The sequence below is a fragment of the Rutidosis leptorrhynchoides genome, chromosome 5, assembly GCF_046630445.1.
Source record: "Rutidosis leptorrhynchoides isolate AG116_Rl617_1_P2 chromosome 5, CSIRO_AGI_Rlap_v1, whole genome shotgun sequence".
NCBI lineage: Eukaryota > Viridiplantae > Streptophyta > Magnoliopsida > Asterales > Asteraceae > Rutidosis > Rutidosis leptorrhynchoides.
In genome coordinates, this window is record NC_092337.1 from 64041427 (window position 1) to 64065612 (window position 24186).

A 24186-nucleotide genomic window follows, 5' to 3' on the forward strand; every position below is an offset into this window, starting at 1 on the left:
CCCGAACTTTTCCATGTTTATATATATATTAAATGAAATTGTTATTTACATGATTAAGTGTTTCCAACATGTTAATCAATCAAACTTGTTAAGACTTGATTAATTGAAATAGGTTTCATATAGACAATTGACCACCCAAGTTGACCGGTGATTCACGAACGTTAAAACTTGTAAAAACTATATGATGATATATATATGGTTATATATATAGTTAACATGATATTATGATAAGTAAACATATCATTAAGTATATTATCAATGAACTACATATGTAAAAACAAGACTACTAACTTAATGATTTTGAAACAAGACATATATGTAACGATTATCGTTGTAACGACATTTAATGTATATATATTGTCATAACCCAACCTTAACCATAAGGACGATTACAATAACATATGATTTCATCGCGAGGTATTGACCTCTATATGCGACATTTTTCAAAAACTGCATTCGTTTTTACAATACAAACCATAGCTTTTATTACAAATACAAGGTTTAAACAACTTAATAATGATTATTGTTTAGCGATAATCTTAGACTTACAAACTTTACATGTGATAATAACAATACGACTTCCAACATATTTTACATTACAAATCCTCCGATATGCAGTTTTATTTTTGACACAAATATGCATACTCAAGATCTTGCTTAAATTCAACATTTTGCAGCGGAAGCTTTTAGTTATCACCTGAGAATAAACATGCTTAAAACGTCAACATAAAGTTGGTGAGATATAGGTTTAATGCCGGCAGCGTTATAAATATAGACCACAAGATTTCATATATAAACGTTTTAATAAAAATATTCTAAGTTGTTGAGCACTTGATAACCATACTTAACATTTAATCAACGTCGCATATTCCCTTTATTATGAAATCTTACTACACCGTACCAAGTGTAGTTACCGAAACAAAGTACTGTGCAACCGTTGAATACTGGTCGTCCAGTCCGGTTGGGGTTGTCAGGCCCGATAGATCTATCAACAGGATTCGCGTTTACAATACCTCATGTAAATAATAGTTACCAAGTTACAGGGAAGTATGCCAGTGGTACAACTCAACGTAGAATATATATATTTAATCACTTGTGTCCATAACGTAAATCATAAAATGCATGTATTCTCATCTCGAAATATTTAGAGTTTAAAATTGGGACTATATACTCACTTTTGTCTTGAAGGTATTTAACTCGACTTGGTCTCCGATAGATATCACGAACCTAACCATATATATAATATATCAACATATTTTCTTTTTAAGTAATCGTTATATATATATATATATATATATATATATATATATATATATATATATATATATATATATATATATATATATATATATATATATATATATATATACTTTTAACTTTTAATACTTTTAATATTTTCTTAGTCCGTAGTTAGCAGTCCGATGTTAGTGGTCCACAATTAGTTGCTTAAATAAAATAAATAAAGACCCCATCGTATTCGTATTGATCAGAATTAATCTCGACCCATGGTACCATGTTGTCAAGTGACGTGTTGCGTACATAAAGTACCGTGTTGTCAAATGACGTGTTGCGTACAATCATGAGGTCTTATGATTAATCTTCTCGTGTTGTTTACGGGTGGTCCTGAAATATATAAAATCAAATCATAAGTAAATATATATTAAATATTATGTTAATTAGCCAAGATATGATTAATCCGATTTTGTCATAATATGATATATTACAGGTCTTGAAGTGTTTTTTTAAAAATCAAATTAGAAGGATCTATTTAGTTTGCGAACAAGTTTGAAATCACTCAAACTATGTTCTTGTTGTTAAAATTTTACAACACAAAATAAGATAGCTATATAAATATGAATCGAATAAGGTTATGAATAAGGTTACTACCTCAAGTTACTTGGACAAAGCTACTGGAAAAGGTAAGAAAAATCTTGGAATCAAAAGAGTGGTGGAGTAGGATTGAAAGATTGGAAGTAATCTCCTTGAAATCAGATGACTATATTGATACGTTCTTGAGTAGGTAAATGAAGAGAGATTAGGGAGTGAATTAACTTGAAAGAAAATTGGAAAGGAAATTGTATGTGTGTGTGTGCAAAATAGCATGATTATGGGATGGATATATAGGAGATTTAGTTTGTTTTCTTGCACAAAAGTCACACATGAGGTTAAATGACTGGTTCCCACAAGTAACATCATGTCTAGTGGCTGATCATTGAAGTTTATTGTTGGTATATACCAATAGTAAATACGTATAGAAGCTGGGTATGATACGGTTACATATACCCTAGATATACTTGTAGAAATTTTGAGAAATCGGAACGAGAATTCAAATATGGACGGGTTTATAACAGTAAAAGTGGCTCAAAACTCTACCCCTTGGACCCCGCCAGGGGTTGCCACCCCTTGGACCCCGCTTATCGGGGGCGCTGCCCCCGAACCCCCGTCATAATCAAGATAAGTTCAAACAAGTGTGCACTCCGCACTTCCCCAAACTTGTTCGATATTTATCAAAATTATTTTGGCTACAAATTAATCCCGTTACACTTAAATCATATTGGTGACATAGATCACCAACACATTATAGATTGTAAGTATATATGTCAAAGAACGTTACATATAGTTATCGTTTTGAAAACTTAAGTTAGTGGTCTCATAATATACTTATAACTCATTGTTGTTTGTTCACAATGAAATCTTAAACCATCCTTAAATCATGTTAAATATGTATAGATATGTACATATACATAATCGTATAATTATCGTGTGTTATATAGTTCGTGATATCATCGGTAAAATTGGACGGTCAAACGTTGTGTGAAACTCTTTTCAAAAACATAAGTCTCAACAGTTTGGATTACTTATCATGTTGGTAAGGTTTAATTTATGTAAATATTAATCTCATATATATAAAATGATCGGAAAAATCCGGGTCATTACATATATCATATTAAGAGATATTCGTACATCATAATATCATGATAATATAATAATTTAAAATCTTATTTGATATTATAAACATTGGGTTAACAACATTTAACAAGATCGTTAACCTAAAGGTTTCAAAACAACACTTACATGTAACGACTACCAATGACTTAACGACTCAGTTAAAATGTATATACATGTAGTGTTTTAATATGTATTCATACACTTTTGAAATACTTCAAGACACTTATCAAAATACTTCTACTTAACAAAAATGCTTACAATTACATCCTCGTTCAGTTTCATCAACAATTCTACTCGTATGCACCCGTATTCGTACTCGTACAATACACAGCTTTTAGATGTATGTACTATTGGTATATACACTCCAATGATCAGCTCTTAGCAGCCCATGTGAGTCACCTAACACATGTGGGAACCATCATTTGGCAACTAGCATGAAATATCTCATAAAATTACAAAAATATGAGTAATCATTCATGACTTATTTACATGAAAACAAAATTACATATCCTTTATATCTAATCCATACACCAACGACCAAAAACACCTACAAACACTTTCATTCTTTAATTTCCTTCATCTAATTAATCTCTCTCAAGTTCTATCTTCAAATTCTAAGTGTTCTTCATAAATTCTACAAGTTCTAGTTTCATAAAATCAAGAATACTTCCAAGTTTGCTAAGCTTACTTCCAATCTTGTAGAGTGATCATCCAACCTCAAGAAATCTTTCTTATTTACAGTAAGATATCTTTCTAATATAAGGTAATACTCATATTCAAACTTTGATTCAATTTCTATAACTATAACAATCTTATTTCGAGTGGAAATCTTACTTGAACTTGTTTTCGTGTCATGATTCTACTTCAAGAACTTTCAAGCCATCCAAGATCCTTTGAAGCTAGATCCATTTGTCTCTTTTCCAGTAGGTTTATCCACAAAACTTGAGGTAGTAATGATGTTCATAACATCATTCGATTCATACATATAAAGCTATCTTATTCGAAAGTTTAAACTTGAAATCACTAGAACATAGTTTAGTTAATTCTAAACTTGTTCGCAAACAAAAGTTAATCCTTCTAACTTGACTTTTAAAATCAACTAAACACATGTTCTATATCTATATAATATGCTAACTTAATGATTTAAAACCTGGAAACACGAAAAACACCGTAAAACTGGACATACGCCGTCGTAGTAACACCGCGGGCTGTTTTGGGTTTGATAATTAAAAACTATGATAAACTTTGATTTAAAAGTTGTTCTTCTGGAAAAATGATTTTTCTTATGAACATGAAACTATATCTAAAAATCATGGTTAAACTCAAAGTGGAAGTATGTTTTTCAAAATGGTCATCAAGACGTCGTTCTTTCGACTGAAATGACTATCTCTTACAAAAATGACTTGTAACTTATAATTCCGACTATAAACCTATAGTTTTTCTGTTTAGATTCGTAAAATAGATTTCAATATGAAACCATAGCAATTTGATTCACTCAAAACGGATTTAAAATGAAGAAGTTATAGGTAAAACAAGATTGGATATTTTTTATTTTTGTAGCTATGGGAAATATTAACAATTCTATATAAATCATATCCTAGCTAACTTATATTGTATTATACATGTATTCTAATATATTATGTAATCTTGGGATACCATAGACACGTATGCAAATGTTTTGACATATCATATCGACCCATGTATATATATTATTTGGAACAACCATAGACACTCTATATGCAGTAATGTTGGAGTTAACTATACAGGGTTGAGGTTGATTCCAAAAATATATATACTTTGAGTTGTGATCTAGCCTGAGACATGTATACACTGGGTCATGGATTGATTCAAGATAATATATATCGATTTATTTCTGTACATCTAACTGTGGACAACTAGTTGTAGGTTACTAACGAGGATAGCTGACTTAATAAACTTAAAACATCAAAATGTATTAAAAGTGTTGTAAATATATTTTGAACATACTTTGATATATATGTACATATTTGTTATAGGTTCGTGAATCGACCAGTGGCCAAGTCTTACTTCCCGACGAAGTATAAATCTGTGAAAGTGAGTTATAGTCCCACTTTTAAAATCTAATATTTTTGGGATGAGAATACATGCAGGTTTTATAAATGATTTACAAAATAGACACAAGTATGTGAAACTACATTCTATGGTTGAATTATCGAAATCAAATATGCCCCTTTTTATTAAGTCTGGTAATCTAAGAATTAGGGAACAGACACCCTAATTGACGCGAATCCTAAAGATAGATCTATTGGGCCTAACAAACCCCATCCAAAGTACCGGATGCTTTAGTACTTCGAAATTTATATCATATCCGAAGGGTGTCCCGGAATGATGGGGATATTCTTATATATGCATCTTGTTAATGTCGGTTACCAGGTGTTCACCATATGAATGATTTTTATCTCTATGTATGGGATGTATATTGAAATCTAAAATCTTGTGGTCTATTGTTACGATTTGATATATATAGGTTAAACCTATAACTCACCAACATTTTTGTTGACGTTTTAAGCATGTTTATTCTCAGGTGATTATTAAGAGCTTCCGCTGTCGCATACTTAAATAAGGACAAGATTTGGAGTCAATGCTTGTATGATATTGTGTAAAAACTGCATTCAAGAAACTTATTTCGTTGTAACATATTTGTATTGTAAACCATTATGTAATAGTCGTGTGTAAACAGGATATTTTAGATTATCATTATTTGATAATCTACGTAAAGCTTTTTAAACTTTATTGATGAAATAAAGGTTATGGTTTGTTTTAAAATGAATGCAGTCTTTGAAAAAAACGTCTCATATAGAGGTCAAAACCTCGCAACGAAATCAATTAATATGGAACGTTTTTAATCAATAAGAACGGGACATTTCAGGTAAAACCCGGCATGCCCAAGAAAACTTCTCACACCCTTCACATTTGAAGGAGGTGGAAGGTTGGCAATGACGTCAACCTTTGCTGGATCCACCTGAATACCAACACTTGAGATTTTGTGCCCCAAGACAATGCCTTCTTTAACCATAAAGTGGCATTTCTCCCAATTTAGCACTAAGTTTGATTTCTCACACTTAATTAGCATTTTCTCCAAATTTAGAAGGCATGAATCGAAAGTGTCACCGAAGACTGAAAAGTCATCCATGAACACTTCCATGCATTCTTCAATCATATCATGGAAAATGGCCATCATGCACCTTTGGAATGTTACGGGAGCATTACATAGACCAAAGGGCATTCAGCGGTATGAAAAGATGCCATAGGGACACGTGAAGGTAGTCTTTTCTTGATCCTCGGGGGAGATGGGAATTTGAAAGTACCCCGAGAAACCATCTAGGAAACAATAAAAGCTATTTCCCGCTAGTCTTTCTAACATTTGATCAATGAATGGTAGCGAAAAATGGTCTTTTCTAGTGGCATCGTTTAACTTATGATAGTCAATACAAACTCGCCACCCCTTAACAGTTTGTGTAGTGATAAGCTCGTCTTTATCATTGGTGGTAACAGTTATACCACCCTTTTTAGGAACACAATGGACCGGGCTTATCCATGGACTGTCTGAGATTGGGTAGATTAGACTTGCATCTAGCAATTTAATGATCTCCTTCTTGACAACATCTTGCATATGAGGATTTAGCCTCCTTTGACGTTGCACCACTGGTTTAGAATTTTCTTCCATTAAGATCTTGTGAGTGCAATAAAAAGAACTAATTCCTTTTATATCATGAATTTTCCATGCAATGGCCGGTTTGTGGACCTGTAACAAGGAAACAAGACGTTCTTTTTCATGTTTAGAAAGAAGTGAGGAAATAATTACCAGAAGCTTCGAATCCTCCTGAAGGAAAGCGTACTCAAGATGATCAGGGAGCAGCTTAAGCTCCAAAATTGGAGGTTCCTCAATTGAGGGTTTACTCCGGTACTCGCTATCCTTGTTCAGTTGTTCTAACTCCTCCTCAGTTGGTTCATACCCATTTGCCATCAATGTGGCCATCACATCCATTTCTTCTTCAGGAAATTCTTCATCTCCACTCGCCAAATCGTATGTACCTGTTTCATCCGATTTGGAAAATTCCTGTAAGAATTCATAATGCGAATATATGCTTTGCATAAAATAACAAGTATCATCTGAAGATTCAGGATATTTTAATGACTTGTCAATTGCAAAAGTCACACTAACTTCACCAATTCTAAGGGTCAACTGCTGATCATAAACATCAATGACACATCTAGCAGTATTTCAAAATGGTCGACCCAAAATAATTGGTATTCTGTCATCAAATTCCATGTCTAAAACCACAAAGTCTGCCAGAAAAATTAGATTCCCGGTCTTAACTAACATACTTTCTATTATTCCTCGAGGGAATTTTATAGAGCGATCAGCTAGTTGAATAGCCATCCGTGTGGTTTTGAGTTCCCCAGGGGCTAATTTAAGGTAAATCAAATAGGGCATCAAATTGATACTAGCCCCTAAATCGGATAATGCCCTCATACAATCAAGGTCACCCATTAGACATGGAATAGTGAAACAACCTGGATCTTGAAGCTTTTCGAGAAGTGTGTTGGACACCAGCGCTGAACATCTTGCATTTAAAGTGACCAATGAAATGCTTTCCATCTTCTTGCGGTTGGTGAGCATGTCCTTTAAGAATCGAGCATATTTAGGCATTCCTACAATAACATCAATAAAAGGTAAATTTACGTTAACTTTCTTGATGAGCTCCATGAATCTTGATTTTTCTTCCTCGAGCTTCTCCAATCTTTGTTTTCTTGGGAATGGGAGTGGTGGTTGATACGCTTTAAAAACCGATTTGACTCGCACCGTGTCTTCTTGACCGTCGGTGTGCTCATTGTCAACACTTTCAACCACATTTTCCGGCTCCTTCTCCTTCTCCGGTTCATTTACACTACCTGGTTCATTCTCTTTGATTAATGGAACACGAAAGTCAGAGACTTCTGGCATTCTTGGTGGATTATAGGTTACTCCACTTCGGGTGGTTATAGCTTTATCTTGCTCGTTTCGGGGATTAGATTGCGTGTTGCTTGGCAATTCCCCCCGTTTTCTTTCGCTTAATAATTTAGCAAGATTACTCATCTGTTGTTCCAATACTTGAATGGAAGATTGTTGGTTTCTAAATTGTTGCTCATTCTTCTCATTCGTTTGGCTTATATTGGTAACAAGTTGAGTTTGCGACGCAATTAACTTCTCCAACAAACTCTCCATATTTGACTTTTTCTCTTCATGTTGGGGTTTTTGATAAAAACCCAGAGTTTGTTGTTGGAACCCACTACTTGACCCTTGTTGGAAATTGGAATTTTGACCTTGAGGGTTGTAAGGGTTATTGAAGTTTCGGTTAAATTGGGCTCTTCTTTGAAATTGGTTGTTATTCCTTTGGCTTATGAAAGCCACTTCTTCTTACTGAGCCATTGTCAAATCTGCATCACAATCTTTTCCTAAATGTAAACCACCACAGTATTCACACCCCACCTTCATTCCATGGATTTCCTTGGTGATCTTTTCCATGTTTTGAGCAACACCATCTATCTTCACATTAAGAGAACCAATATCATCATAAGCACCGGCGCTTGAGACTTGAGCATGACGGGTCATGGGTCTTTCTTGATGCCATTCATGAGAATATTCGGCTTGCTTTTCGATTATCTCATAAGCGTCTTGCTCAGTTTTGTCCATGAGTGAACCTCCTGCCGCTTGATCAATGGAAATTCGGGTTGCAACATCACAACCCTTGTAAAAGATTTGAACTTTTTGGAAGGTATCTAAACTATGGTTTGGAAAACCTCTTAGCATTTTGGAAAATCGATTCCATGCTTCATACAAGGTTTCCATCGGCTTTTGACAGAATTGGGTAATTTTTTGTTGGAGTCTCGTGGACTTAGAAGCTGGAAAATATTTCTTAAGAAATTTTTCCAGCATACCATCCCAAGTTTCTATCGTAGCCTCGGGCAATGAATCTTACCAACTCCGTGCTTCCCCGTGGAGTGTCCATGGGAAAAGTCTTAAAAATATGGCTTGATCAGTGTCCGGTTGAAGCTTGAATAGAATATATATCTCTTGAAAAAGACGAATATGTTCGTTTGCATCTTCATTCGGACCACCACCAAATTGACATATGTTGTTAATCATTTAGAGAATAGGTCCTTTTATTTCAAATTTTACCTCACCAGGTGTCTGAGTAATTGCACTTCCTTGTCCGGTCCGGGTTTCCTTCATCTTGGCCGCCATTGATTGTCTTGGTACCACCGGTCTTGCCTCTCCTTCCATTTCAAAGTTTGGAGGATGAACGGGTTCACCAAATTCAGAATATCTTAGCTTGGTAGTACTTGATTCTCAATCAAAAGTTTCTTGCTTTGATGAAGATTCAAAAAGTTCAAGTACTTCTTTTGGAATTCTACAAAGCTTTATATCAGGTTCTGTAAGCGGTGTAAGTAATGGAGAATCTGAACTTCGGGTATGTGGCATATGCAACCTAAAATCTGTCAGTCACACAACTAACAAAACTATTAAATGCATCGATTCTAAAAGTTTAAAAATCAAAGACTATTAATAATTTAAAAAGAATTAAGAAACTACTTAATCACAAATTAGTTAATAATTCTATTTTGACACAAAACTGTTGAAATGTCCCGTTCTTATTGATTAAAAACGTTCCATATTAATTGATTTCGTTGCGAGGTTTTGACCTCTATATGAGACGTTTTTCAAAGACTGCATTCATTTTAAAACAAACCATAACCTTTATTTCATCAATAAAGGTTTAAAAAGCTTTACGTAGATTATCAAATAATGATAATCTAAAATATCCTGTTTACACACGACCATTACATAATGGTTTACAATACAAATATGTTACAACAAAATAAGTTTCTTGAATGCAGTTTTTACACAATATCATGCAAGCATGGACTCCAAATCTTGTCCTTATTTAAGTATACGACAGCGGAAGCTCTTAATAATCACCTGAGAATAAACATGCTTAAAACGTCAACAAAAATGTTGGTGAGTTATAGGTTTAACCTATATATATCAAATCGTAACAATAGACCACAAGATTTCATATTTCAATACACATCCCATACATAGAGATAAAAATCATTCATATGGTGAACACCTGGTAACCGACATTAACAAGATGCATATATATAAGAATATCCCCATCATTCCGGGACACCCTTCGGATATGATATAAATTTCGAAGTACTAAAGCATCCGGTACTTTGGATGGGGTTTGTTAGGCCCAATAGATCTATATTTAGGATTCGCGTCAATTAGGGTGTCTGTTCCCTAATTCTTAGATTACCAGACTTAATAAAAAGGGGCATATTCGATTTCGATAATTCAACCATAGAATGTAGTTTCACGTACTTGTGTCTATTTTGTAAATCATTTATAAAACCTGCATGTATTCTCATCCCAAAAATATTAGATTTTAAAAGTGGGACTATAACTCACTTTCACAGATTTTTACTTCGTCGGGAAGTAAGATTTGGCCACTGGTTGATTCACGAACCTATAACAATATATACATATGTATCAAAGTATGTTCAAAATATATTTACAACACTTTTAATATATTTTGATGTTTTAAGTTTATTAAGTCAGCTGTCCTCGTTAGTGACCTACAACTAGTTGTCCATAGTTAGATGTACAGAAATAAATCGATAAATATTATCTTGAATCAATCCACGACCTAGTGTATACGTATCTCAGTATTGATCACAACTCAAACTATATATATTTTGGAATCAACCTCAACCCTGTATAGCTAACTCCAACATTCACATATAGAGTGTCTATGGTTGTTCCGAAATATTTATAGATGTGTCGACATGATAGGTCGAAACATTGTATACGTGTCTATGGTATCTCAAGATTACATAATATACAATACAAGTTGATTAAGTTATGGTTGGAATAGATTTGTTACCAATTTTCACGTAGCTAAAATGGGAAAAATTATCCAATCTTGTTTTACCCATAACTTCTTCATTTTAAATCCGTTTTGAGTGAATCAAATTGCTATGGTTTCATATTGAACTCTATTTTATGAATCTAAATAGAAAAGTTATAGGTTTATAGTCGGAAAAATAAGTTACAAGTCGGTTTTGTAAAGGTACTCATTTCAGTCGAAAGAACGACGTCTAGATGACCATTTTAGAAAACATACTTCCACTTTGAGTTTAACCATAATTTTTGGATATAGTTTCATGTTCATAATAAAAATCATTTTCTCAGAATAACAACTTTTAAATCAAAGTTTATCATAGTTTTTAATTAACTAACCCAAAACAGCCCGCGGTGTTACTACGACGGCGTAAATCCGATTTTACGGTGTTTTTCGTGTTTCCAGGTTTTAAATCATTAAGTTAGCATATCATATAGATATAGAACATGTGTTTAGTTGATTTTAAAAGTCAAGTTAGAAGGATTAACTTTTGTTTGCGAACAAGTTTAGAATTAACTAAACTATGTTCTAGTGATTACAAGTTTAAACCTTCGAATAAGATAGCTTTATATATATGAATCGAATGAAGTTATGAACATCATTACTACCTTAAGTTCCTTGGATAAACCTACTGGAAAAGAGAAAAATGGATCTAGCTTCAATGGATCCTTGGATGGCTCAAAGTTCTTGTATTAGAATGATAACCTACTGTAAGAAACAAAGATTTCTTGAGGTTGGATGATCACCTTACAAGATTGGAAGTGAGCTAGCAAACTTGAAAGTATTCTTGATTTTATGAAACTAGAACTTTTGGAATTTATGAAGAACACTTAGAACTTGAAGATAGAACTTGAGAGAGATCAATTAGATGAAGAAAATTGAAGAATGAAAGTGTTTGTAGGTGTTTTTGGTCGTTGGTGTATGGATTAGATATAAAGGATATGTTATTTTGTTTTCATGTAAATAAGTCATGAATGATTACTCATATTTTTGTAATTTTATGAGATATTTCATGCTAGTTGCCAAATGATGGTTCCCACATGTGTTAGGTGACTCACATGGGCTGCTAAGAGCTGATCATTGGAGTGTATATACCAATAGTACATACATCTAAAAGCTGTGTATTGTACGAGTACGAATACGGGTGCATACGAGTAGAATTGTTGATGAAACTGAACGAGGATGTAATTGTAAGCATTTTTGTTAAGTAGAAGTATTTTGATAAGTGTATTGAAGTCTTTCAAAAGTGTATAAATACATATTAAAACACTACATGTATATACATTTTAACTGAGTCGTTAAGTCATCGTTAGTCGTTACATGTAAGTGTTGTTTTGAAACTTTTAGGTTAACGATCTTGTTAAATGTTGTTAACCCAATGTTTATAATATCAAATGAGATTTTAAATTATTATATTATCATGATATTATCATGTATGAATATCTCTTAATATGATATATATACATTAAATGTCTTTACAACGATAATCGTTACATATATGTCTCGTTTAAAAATCATTAAGTTAGTAGTCTTGTTTTTACATATGTAGTTCATTGTTAATATACTTAATGATATGTTTACTTATCATAGTATCATGTTAACTATATATATATCCATATATATGTCATCATATAGTTTTTACAAGTTTTAACGTTCGTGAATCACCGGTCAACTTGGGTGGTCAATTGTCTATATGAAACATATTTCAATTAATCAAGTCTTAACAAGTTTGATTGCTTAACATGTTGGAAACATTTAATCATGTAAATATTAATCTCAATTAATATATATAAACATGGAAAAGTTCGGGTCACTACAGTAACTACCCGTTAAATAAATTTCGTCCCGAAATTTTAAGCTGTTGAAGGTGTTGATGAATCTTCTGGAAATAGATGCGGGTATTTCTTCTTCATCTGATCTTCACGCTCCCAGGTGAACTCGGGTCCTCTACAAGCATTCCATCGAACCTTAACAATTGGTATCTTGTTTTGCTTAAGTCTTTTAACCTCATGATCCATTATTTCGACGGGTTCTTCGATGAATTGAAGTTTTTCGTTGATTTGGATTTCATCTAACGGAATAGTGAGATCTTCTTTAGCAAAACATTTCTTCAAATTCGAGACGTGGAAAGTGTTATGTACAGCCGCGAGTTGTTGAGGTAACTCAAGTCGGTAAGCTACTGGTCCGACACGATCAATAATCTTGAATGGTCCAATATACCTTGGATTTAATTTCCCTCGTTTACCAAATCGAACAACGCCTTTCCAAGGTGCAACTTTAAGCATGACCATCTCTCCAATTTCAAATTCTATATCTTTTCTTTTAATGTCAGCGTAGCTCTTTTGTCGACTTTGGGCAGTTTTCAACCGTTATTGAATTTGGATGATCTTCTCGGTAGTTTCTTGTATAATCTCCGGACCCGTAATCTGTCTATACCCCACTTCACTCCAACAAATCGGAGACCTGCACTTTCTACCATAAAGTGCTTCAAACGGCGCCATCTCAATGCTTGAATGGTAGCTGTTATTGTAGGAAAATTCTGCTAACGGTAGATGTCGATCCCAACTGTTTCCGAAATCAATAACACATGCTCGTAGCATGTCTTCAAGCGTTTGTATCGTCCTTTCGCTCTCCCCATCAGTTTGTGGATGATAGGCAGTACTCATGTCTAGACGAGTTCCTAATGCTTGCTGTAATGTCTGCCAGAATCTTGAAATAAATCTGCCATCCCTATCAGAGATAATAGAGATTGGTATTCCATGTCTAGAGATGACTTCCTTCAAATACAGTCGTGCTAACTTCTCCATCTTGTCATCTTCTCTTATTGGCAGGAAGTGTGCTGATTTGGTGAGACGATCAACTATTACCCAAATAGTATCAAAACCACTTGCAGTCCTTGGCAATTTAGTGATGAAATCCATGGTAATGTTTTCCCATTTCCATTCCGGGATTTCGGGTTGTTGAAGTAGACCTGATGGTTTCTGATGCTCAGCTTTGACCTTAGAACACGTCAAACATTCTCCTACGTATTTAGCAACATCGGCTTTCATACCCGGCCACCAAAAATGTTTCTTGAGATCCTTGTACATCTTACCTGTTCCAGGATGTATTGAGTATCTGGTTTTATGAGCTTCTCTAAGTACCATTTCTCTCATATCTCCAAATTTTGGTACCCAAATCCTTTCAGCCCTATACCGGGTTCCGTCTTCCCGAATATTAAGATGTTTCTCCGATCCTTTGGGTATTTCATCCTTTAAATTTCCCTCTTTTAAAACTCCTTGTTGCGCCTCCTTTATTTGAGTAGTAAGGTTATTATGAATCATTATATTCATAGATTTTACTCGAATGGGTTCTCTGTCCTTCCTGCTCAAGGCATCGGCTACCACATTTGCCTTCCCCGGGTGGTAACGAATCTCAAAGTCGTAATCATTCAATAATTCAATCCACCTACGCTGCCTCATATTCAGTTGTTTCTGATTAAATATGTGTTGAAGACTTTTGTGGTCGGTATATATAATACTTTTGACCCCATATAAGTAGTGCCTCCAAGTCTTTAATGCAAAAACAACCGCGCCTAATTCCAAATCATGCGTCGTATAATTTTGCTCGTGAATCTTCAATTGTCTAGACGCATAAGCAATCACCTTCGTTCGTTGCATTAATACACAACCAAGACCTTGCTTTGATGCGTCACAATAAATCACAAAATCATCATTCCCTTCAGGCAATGACAATATAGGTGCCGTAGTTAGCTTTTTCTTCAATAACTGAAACGCTTTCTCTTGTTCATCCTTCCATTCAAATTTCTTCCCTTTATGCGTTAATGCAGTCAAGGGTTTTGCTATTCTGGAAAAGTCTTGGATGAACCTTCTGTAGTAACCAGCTAGTCCTAAAAACTGGTTTATGTGTTTCGGAGTTTTCGGGGTTTCCCACTTTTCAACAGTTTCTATCTTTGCCGGATCCACCTTAATACCTTTTTTGTTCACTATGTGACCGAGGAATTGAACTTCTTCCAACCAAAATGCACACTTTGAAAATTTAGCGTACAATTCTTCCTTCCTCAATACTTCTAACACCTTTCTCAAATGTTCACCGTGTTCTTGGTCATTCTTTGAGTAAATAAGTATGTCATCAATGAAAACAATGACAAACTTGTCAAGGTATGGTCCACACACTCGGTTCATAAGGTCCATGAACACAGCTGGTGCATTAGTTAAACCAAATGGCATGACCATAAACTCGTAATGACCGTAACGTGTTCTGAAAGCAGTCTTTGGAATATCATCTTCTTTCACCCGCATTTGATGATACCCGGAACGTAAGTCAATCTTTGAATAAACAGACGAGCCTTGTAGTTGATCAAATAAGTCGTCGATTCTCGGTAGTGGGTAGCGGTTCTTGATGGTAAGTTTGTTCAACTCTCGGTAGTCGATACACAACCTGAATGTACGATCTTTCTTCTTGACAAACAAAACAGGAGCTCCCCACGGTGATGTGCTTGGTCGAATGAAACCACGCTCTAAAAGTTCTTGTAATTGGCTTTGTAGTTCTTTCATCTCGCTGGGTGCGAGTCTGTAAGGAGCACGAGCTATTGGTGCAGCTCCTGGTACAAGATCTATTTGAAATTCAACGGATCGATGTGGGGGTAATCCCGGTAATTCTTTCGGAAATACATCGGGAAATTCTTTTGCGACGGGAACATCATTGATGCTCTTTTCTTCAGTTTGTACTTTCTCGACGTGTGCTAGAACAGCATAGCAACCTTTTCTTATTAGTTTTTGTGCCTTCAAATTACTAATAAGATGTAGCTTCGTGTTGCCCTTTTCTCCGTACACCATTAAGGGTTTTCCTTTTTCTCGTATAATGCGAATTGCATTTTTGTAACAAACGATCTCTGCTTTCACTTCTTTCAACCAGTCCATACCGATTATCACATCAAAACTCCCTAACTCTACTGGTATCAAGTCAATCTTAAATGTTTCGCTAACCAGTTTAATTTCTCGATTCCGACATATATTATCTGCTGAAATTAATTTACCATTTGCTAATTCGAGTAAAAATTTACTATCCAAAGGCGTCAATGGACAACTTAATTTAGCACAAAAATCTCTACTCATATAGCTTCTATCCGCACCCGAATCAAATAAAACGTAAGCAGATTTATTGTCAATAAGAAACGTACCCGTAACAAGCTCCGGGTCTTCCCGTGCCTCTGCCGCATTAATATTGAAAACTCTTCCGCGGCCTTGTCCATTCGTGTTCTCCTGGTTCGGGCAATTTCTAATAATGTGTCCCGGTTTTCCACATTTATAACAAACTACATTGGCATAACTTGCTCCGACACTACTTGCTCCGCCATTACTCGTTCCGACACCATTTGTTCCTTTCGTTCTATTAACCCCTGGTCCGTAGACCTCACACTTCGCCGCGCTATGACCATTTCTTTTACACTTGTTGCAAAATTTGGTGCAGAACCCCGAGTGATACTTTTCACACCTTTGGCATAGCTGCTTCTGATTGTTGTTGTTGCGGTTATTATTGTTGTTGGGATGATTGTTGTAGTTGCTGTTGCTGTTGTTGTTGTTGTTGTTGTTGTTGGGCCGTTTGTTGTAGTTGCGATTGATGTTGCGATTGTTGGGATAATTGTTGCGATTATTGTTGTAATTGCTGTTGTTGTTGTATTGGTGATTCTTATCACCGTTTTCCTCCCACTTTCTTTTGACTTGCTTCACATTGGCCTCTTCAGCAGTCTGTTCTTTAATTCTTTCTTCAATCTGGTTCACTAGTTTGTGAGCCATTCTACATGCCTGTTGTATGGAGGCGGGCTCGTGTGAACTTATATCTTCTTGGATTCTTTCCGGTAATCCTTTCACAAATGCGTCGATCTTCTCTTCCTCATCTTCGAATGCTCCCGGACACAATAGGCACAATTCTTTGAATCGTCTTTCGTACGTGGTAATATCAAATCCTTGGGTTCGTAACCCTCTAAGTTCTGTCTTGAGCTTATTGACCTCGGTTCTGGGACGGTACTTCTCGTTCATCAAGTGCTTGAATGCTGACCACGGTAGTGCGTACGCATCGTCTTGTCCCACTTGCTCTAGATAGGTATTCCACCATGTTAACGCAGAACCTGTGAAGGTATGCGTAGCGTACTTCACTTTGTCCTCTTCAGTACACTTACTTATGGCAAACACTAATTCGACCTTCTCGGTCCACCGTTTCAATCCGATCGATCCTTCGGTTCCATCAAATTCCAAAGGTGCAGGCAGTGAATTCTTTGTAGGTGCATCCTACACGATTTCCTGTACTGCCAGATCTAAGGTTATTGTTGGTATGTAGCGCAGCCTGTACTGCGGCTATGTTTGAAGCTAGAAAAGTACGGAATTCCTCTTCATTCATATTCACGGTGTGTCGAGTAGTCGGTGCCATTTCCTTCAAAATAGTCAAATGGAACAAGTTAATCATACAGAATATTAAGAGTAGTTAATAGTATTTCGTAGCATAATATGAACTCATTTATAAAAGTTTTTTCTTCATATTAGCATTTTATAAGTTTAAATTCGGGTAGTACCTACCCGTTAAGTTCATACTTAGTAGCTAATATACAATTCAACTACTACAATTCTATATGAAAAACTGATTGTAATAATATTTCGCGTTCAAACTTTTATACAATATTTTACAAACTTACAATACCACTTATTTTACATAAAGCATGAAATATAGCACACAATAACTTTGATACAAGATAGTTGTGAAGATAATTCTAGCTAGTACACAATTCGTTCAGCAAAGGCAATAAAGACACGTAATTCATACGTCCAGAAACAAGTCATGCATTCTGGTTTTACTAGGACTACTTCCCATCCTTGGTCTTGTGGAACATAACCGTTATGGCCGTTGATAAGACAGCGTGTTGTAACGTCGTCAAAGGGACGAGGGTTACGTAATGTCCAACAGTCCCGTATCAATCTAAAAACCTCATTTCTTACCCCAATTACCGACTCCGTCACTTGTGGGAACGTTTTGTTTAATAGTTGTAGGCCGATGTTCTTGTTCTCACTTTGGTGAGAAGCGAACATTACTAATCCGTAAGCATAACATGCTTCTTTATGTTGCATGTTAGCCACTTTTTCTAAATCACAAAGTCCGATATTCGGATATATTGAGTCAAAATAATTTCTTAACCCATTGCGTAAAATAGCATTTGGGTTCCCCGCAATATATGCGTCAAAGTAAACACATCGTAACTTATGGATTTCCCAATGTGATATCCCCCATCTTTCGAACGAAAGCCTTTTATAAACCAAGGCATTCTTGGAACGTTCTTTGAATGTCTTACAAACTGATCTCGCCTTAAATAGTTGTGCCGAAGAATTCTGACCGACTCTAGACAAGATTTCATCAATCATGTCTCCGGGTAGGTCTCTTAAAATATTGGGTTGTCTATCCATTTTGTGTTTTTATACTGTAAAATAGACAAGAGTTAGATTCATAAAAAAAAATATACTTATTAATACAAGCAATTTTTACATATATCATAAAGCATAAGAACACTATATTACATATATTATACCACACGAATACAACTATCTTATTCCGACTCGCTTGTTTCTTCTTCTTCGGTTTTGGTTCGTTTTGCCAAGTTTCTAGGGATATATGATGTTCCCCTAATACGAGCCGTTATTTTCCACATTGGTTTAGAAAAACATGGTGGTTTAGAGGTTCCCGGGTCATTGTTACAACTTAAGGACTTCGGGGGTTGACGATACATATAAAGTTCATCGGGGTTGGAATTAGATTTCTCTATTTTTATGCCCTTTCCCTTATTATTTTCTTTTGCCTTTTTAAATTCAGTTGGGGTAATTTCTATAACATCATCGGAATTCTCGTCGGAATCCGATTCATCGGAGAATTAGTAATCCTCCCAATATTTTGCTTCCTTGGCGGAAACACCATTGACCATAATTAACCTTGGTCGGTTGGTTGAGGATTTTCTTTTACTTAACCGTTTTATTATTTCCCCCACCGGTTCTATTTCTTCATCCGGTTCCGATTCTTCTTCCAGTTCCGATTCTTCTTCTGGTTCCGACTCTTCTTCCGGTTCCTCTTCGGGAACTTGTGAATCAGTCCACGAATCATTCCAATTTACATTTGACTCTTCATTATTATTAGGTGAGTCAATGGGACTTGTTCTAGAGGTAGACATCTATCACATAATATCAAACGCGTTAAGAGATTAATATATCACATAATATTCACATGTTAAAAATATATAGTTTCCAACAAAATTTGTTAAGCAATCATTTTTCAAGTAAACACGGTCGAAGTCCAGACTCACTAATGCATCCTAACAAACTCGATAAGACACACTAATGCAAAATTCTGGTTCTCTAAGACCAACGCTCTGATACCAACTGAAATGTCCCGTTCTTATTGATTAAAAACGTTCCATATTAATTGATTTCGTTGCGAGGTTTTGACCTCTATATGAGACGTTTTTCAAAGACTGCATTCATTTTAAAACAAATCATAACCTTTATTTCATCAATAAAGGTTTAAAAAGCTTTACGTAGATTATCAAATAATGATAATCTAAAATATCCTGTTTACACACGACCATTACATAATGGTTTACAATACAAATATGTTACAACAAAATAAGTTTCTTGAATGCAGTTTTTACACAATATCATATAAGCATGGACTCCAAATCTTGTCCTTATTTAAGTATACGACAGCGGAAGCTCTTAATAATCACCTGAGAATAAACATACTTAAAACGTCAACAAAAATGTTGGTGAGTTATTGGTTTAACCTATATATATCAAATCGTAACAATAGACCACAAGATTTCATATTTCAATACACATCCCATACATAGAGATAAAAATCATTCATATGGTGAACACCTGGTAACCGACATTAACAAGATGCATATATATAAGAATATCCCCATCATTCCGGGACACCCTTCGGATATGATATAAATTTCGAAGTACTAAAGCATCCGGTACTTTGGATGGGGTTTGTTAGGCCCAATAGATCTATCTTTAGGATTCGCGTCAATTAGGGTGTCTGTTCCCTAATTCTTAGATTACCAGACTTAATAAAAAGGGGCATATTCGATTTCGATAATTCAACCATAGAATGTAGTTTCACGTACTTGTGTCTATTTTGTAAATCATTTATAAAACCTGCATGTATTCTCATCCCAAAAATATTAGATTTTAAAAGTGGGACTATAACTCACTTTCACAGATTTTTACTTCGTCGGGAAGTAAGATTTGGCCACTGGTTGATTCACGAACCTATAACAATATATACATATATATCAAAGTATGTTCAAAATATATTTACAACACTTTTAATATATTTTGATGTTTTAAGTTTATTAAGTCAGCTGTCCTCGTTAGTGACCTACAACTAGTTGTCCATAGTTAGATGTACAGAAATAAATCGATACATATTATCTTGAATCAATCCACGACCCAGTGTATACGTATCTCAGTATTGATCACAACTCAAACTATATATATATTTTGGAATCAACCTCAACCCTGTATAGCTAACTCCAACATTCACATATAGAGTGTCTATGGTTGTTCCGAAATATTTATAGATGTGTCGACATGATAGGTCGAAACATTGTATACGTGTCTATGGTATCTCAAGATTACATAATATACAATACAAGTTGATTAAGTTATGGTTGGAATAGATTTGTTACCAATTTTCACGTAGCTAAAATGGGAAAAATTATCCAATCTTGTTTTACCCATAACTTCTTCATTTTAAATCCGTTTTGAGTGAATCAAATTTCTATGGTTTCATATTGAACTCTATTTTATGAATCTAAATAGAAAAAGTATAGGTTTATTGTCAGAAAAATAAGTTACAAGTCATTTTTGTAAAGGTAGTCATTTCAGTCGAAAGAACGACGTCTAGATGACCATTTTAGAAAACATACTTCCACTTTGAGTTTAACCATAATTTTTGGATATAGTTTCATGTTCATAATAAAAATCATTTTCTCAGAATAACAACTTTTAAATCAAAGTTTATCATAGTTTTTAATTAACTAACCTAAAACAGCCCGCGGTGTTACTACGACGGCGTAAATCCGATTTTACGGTGTTTTTCGTGTTTCCAGGTTTTAAATCATTAAGTTAGCATATCATATAGATATAGAACATGTGTTTAGTTGATTTTAAAAGTCAAGTTAGAAGGATTAACTTTTGTTTGCGAACAAGTTTAGAATTAACTAAACTATGTTCTAGTGATTACAAGTTTAAACCTTCGAATAAGATAGCTTTATATATATGAATCGAATGATGTTATGAACATCATTACTACCTTAAGTTCCTTGGATAAACCTACTGGAAAAGAGAAAAATGGATCTAGCTTCAATGGATCCTTGGATGGCTCAAAGTTCTTGTATTAGAATGATAACCTACTGTAAGAAACAAAGATTTCTTGAGGTTGGATGATCACCTTACAAGATTGGAAGTGAGCTAGCAAACTTGAAAGTATTCTTGATTTTATGAAACTAGAACTTTTAGAATTTATGAAGAACACTTAGAACTTGAAGATAGAACTTGAGAGAGATCAATTAGATGAAGAAAATTGAAGAATTAAAGTGTTTGTAGGTGTTTTTGGTCGTTGGTGTATGGATTAGATATAAAGGATATGTTATTTTGTTTTCATGTAAATAAGTCATGAATGATTACTCATATTTTTGTAATTTTATGAGATATTTCATGCTAGTTGCCAAATGATGGTTCCCACATGTGTTAGGTGACTCACATGGGCTGCTAAGAGCTGATCATTGGAGTGTATATACCAATAGTACATACATCTAAAAGCTGTGTATTGTACGAGTACGAATACGGGTGCATACGATTAGAATTGTTGATGAAACTGAACGAGGATGTAATTGTAAGCATTTTTGTTAAGTAGAAGTATTTTGATAAGTGTATTGAAGTCTTTCAAAAGTGTATAAATACATATTAAAACACTACATGTATATACATTTTAACTGAGTCGTTAAGTCATCGTTAGTCGTTACATGTAAGTGTTGTTTTGAAACTTTTAGGTTAACGATCTTGTTAAATGTTGTTAACCCAATGTTTATAATATCAAATTAGATTTTAAATTATTATATTATCATGATATTATCATGTATGAATATCTCTTAATATGATATATATACATTAAATGTCTTTACAACGATAATCGTTACATATATGTCTCGTTTAAAAATCATTAAGTTAGTAGTCTTGTTTTTACATATGTAGTTCATTGTTAATATACTTAATGATATGTTTACTTATCATAGTATCATGTTAACTATATATATATCCATATATATGTCATCATATAGTTTTTACAAGTTTTAACGTTCGTGAATCACCGGTCAACTTGGGTGGTCAATTGTCTATATGAAACATATTTCAATTAATCAAGTCTTAACAAGTTTGATTGCTTAACATGTTGGAAACATTTAATCATGTAAATATCAATCTCAATTAATATATATAAACATAGAAAAGTTAGGGTCACTACAACTGTCCCCGGCAGCGGCGCCAAAAACTTGATGTGCAAAACGTGGTATATGAATTGTTGTATGAAACAGTATGGAAAAATATCGATTAAAGTTTGTTACACACTAACGGGCAGTGTACCCGATCGTGTAGTAGTATAGTAAATGATAAATTTCGTGTATCGTTCCAAGGACAGTTGTATTAATCAAAATAGAATTAGAAACTATATTATGATTAACTAAGTAAAAGAAACTTAAAGGTACAAGATATTATGTTTTTGTGGCTATTTAACGATTAACCAAATCAGAGAAGATTAAAAGTAAAAACAATATTTTTGATCTTTTAAGTTTATATAATGAAAACAAGTGCAAAGAAAGCAAATAAGATAGATTTTATTTAGATCAAAGAGACAAAATATTCATCTAGATCTTTTACCCTCGGTATTGGATGTAAGTTTTGATATTAAAACCCGATTGAATGATTATGTATGTAAGTTATCTAATAGGTTCACCAAGAGTTCTCTTAAGTAAACACGCAAACACAATTACAAGATTAAGGGTTCCCTTTTCACTATAGTTCTTGTATTTGTAATCGAATAACTTAACTAGTTCTAAGGCTTGAAACTTGACTTCTATGTTCATAGTTATCAATAATTGTACAAACGTTCATTGCATACAATTCATCCCTATATCGTCTAACCAATTGAATCTAATTTACCCCCTTGGTCCGGTTTAGTAAACAATCAATCTAAGACAAGTTGTGTGACGATCGCTCAAAATCCATATGGACAATACGTCATTCATCGATTTCAGCGCGAGGTATTTGACCTCTATATGATACGTTTTGTAAACATTGCATTCTTTTGAAAAGGCATACCATAAATGTATATTTAAATCAAAGGTTTTCGACATCTGATGATTTCTACATATAGACAATCACCGTAATAATAGTTTACAATAGTACTTCCGTTGACAATGCAGTCAAAATAAGATACATGGTGATGATTTGGTGAATGCAACGTTTCCTTGAAAAAATATGCCATGTAAGACTCCATGCACATAGCTTGTCTAATATTTAAGCAAACAGCGGAAGACTTCTAGGAAACCTGAGAATAAACATGCTAACAAGTGTCAACACAAAGGTTGGTGAGTTCATAGTTTTAATTTTTTGCATAATCTGTACCTAAAGGTGGATCACAAGATTTCAGTTGTTTCATCCAGAAACGTTTATCAAAATATTCTACAAGATTGAGCACCCTGGTAACTAAACTCTAACGTTATAATAAGTACCCCTGTTTTAACATACATGCAACCAACATGTACAATACACGCAATCCAACGTGTACTAAACTCAAATAGCATACGTCTGTTTTATAGTTCAGGCTAGGGTTTCTATACCTAGAACAGACGGGGATGTCAAGCCCTATGGATCCATATACAAATACTTGCACCCACCAGTTCTTATAACCGGCAGTTACTAGTTACCAAAGCTAAGGGATTTTCGGTTCAAACTCAGTGTAGAATTTAGTATGTACTTGTATCCATTGCTTTTAAAATAAAGTGCATGTATTCTCAGCCCAAAAATATAGATTGCAAAAGCAATTAAAAAGGGAGCAAATGAAACTCACCTTAGCAGCATATAAAGTCGTTCACCAAAATGTGACCGAAACTCGGATTACCAAATAACCGTAGATCTCAACCTAGAAA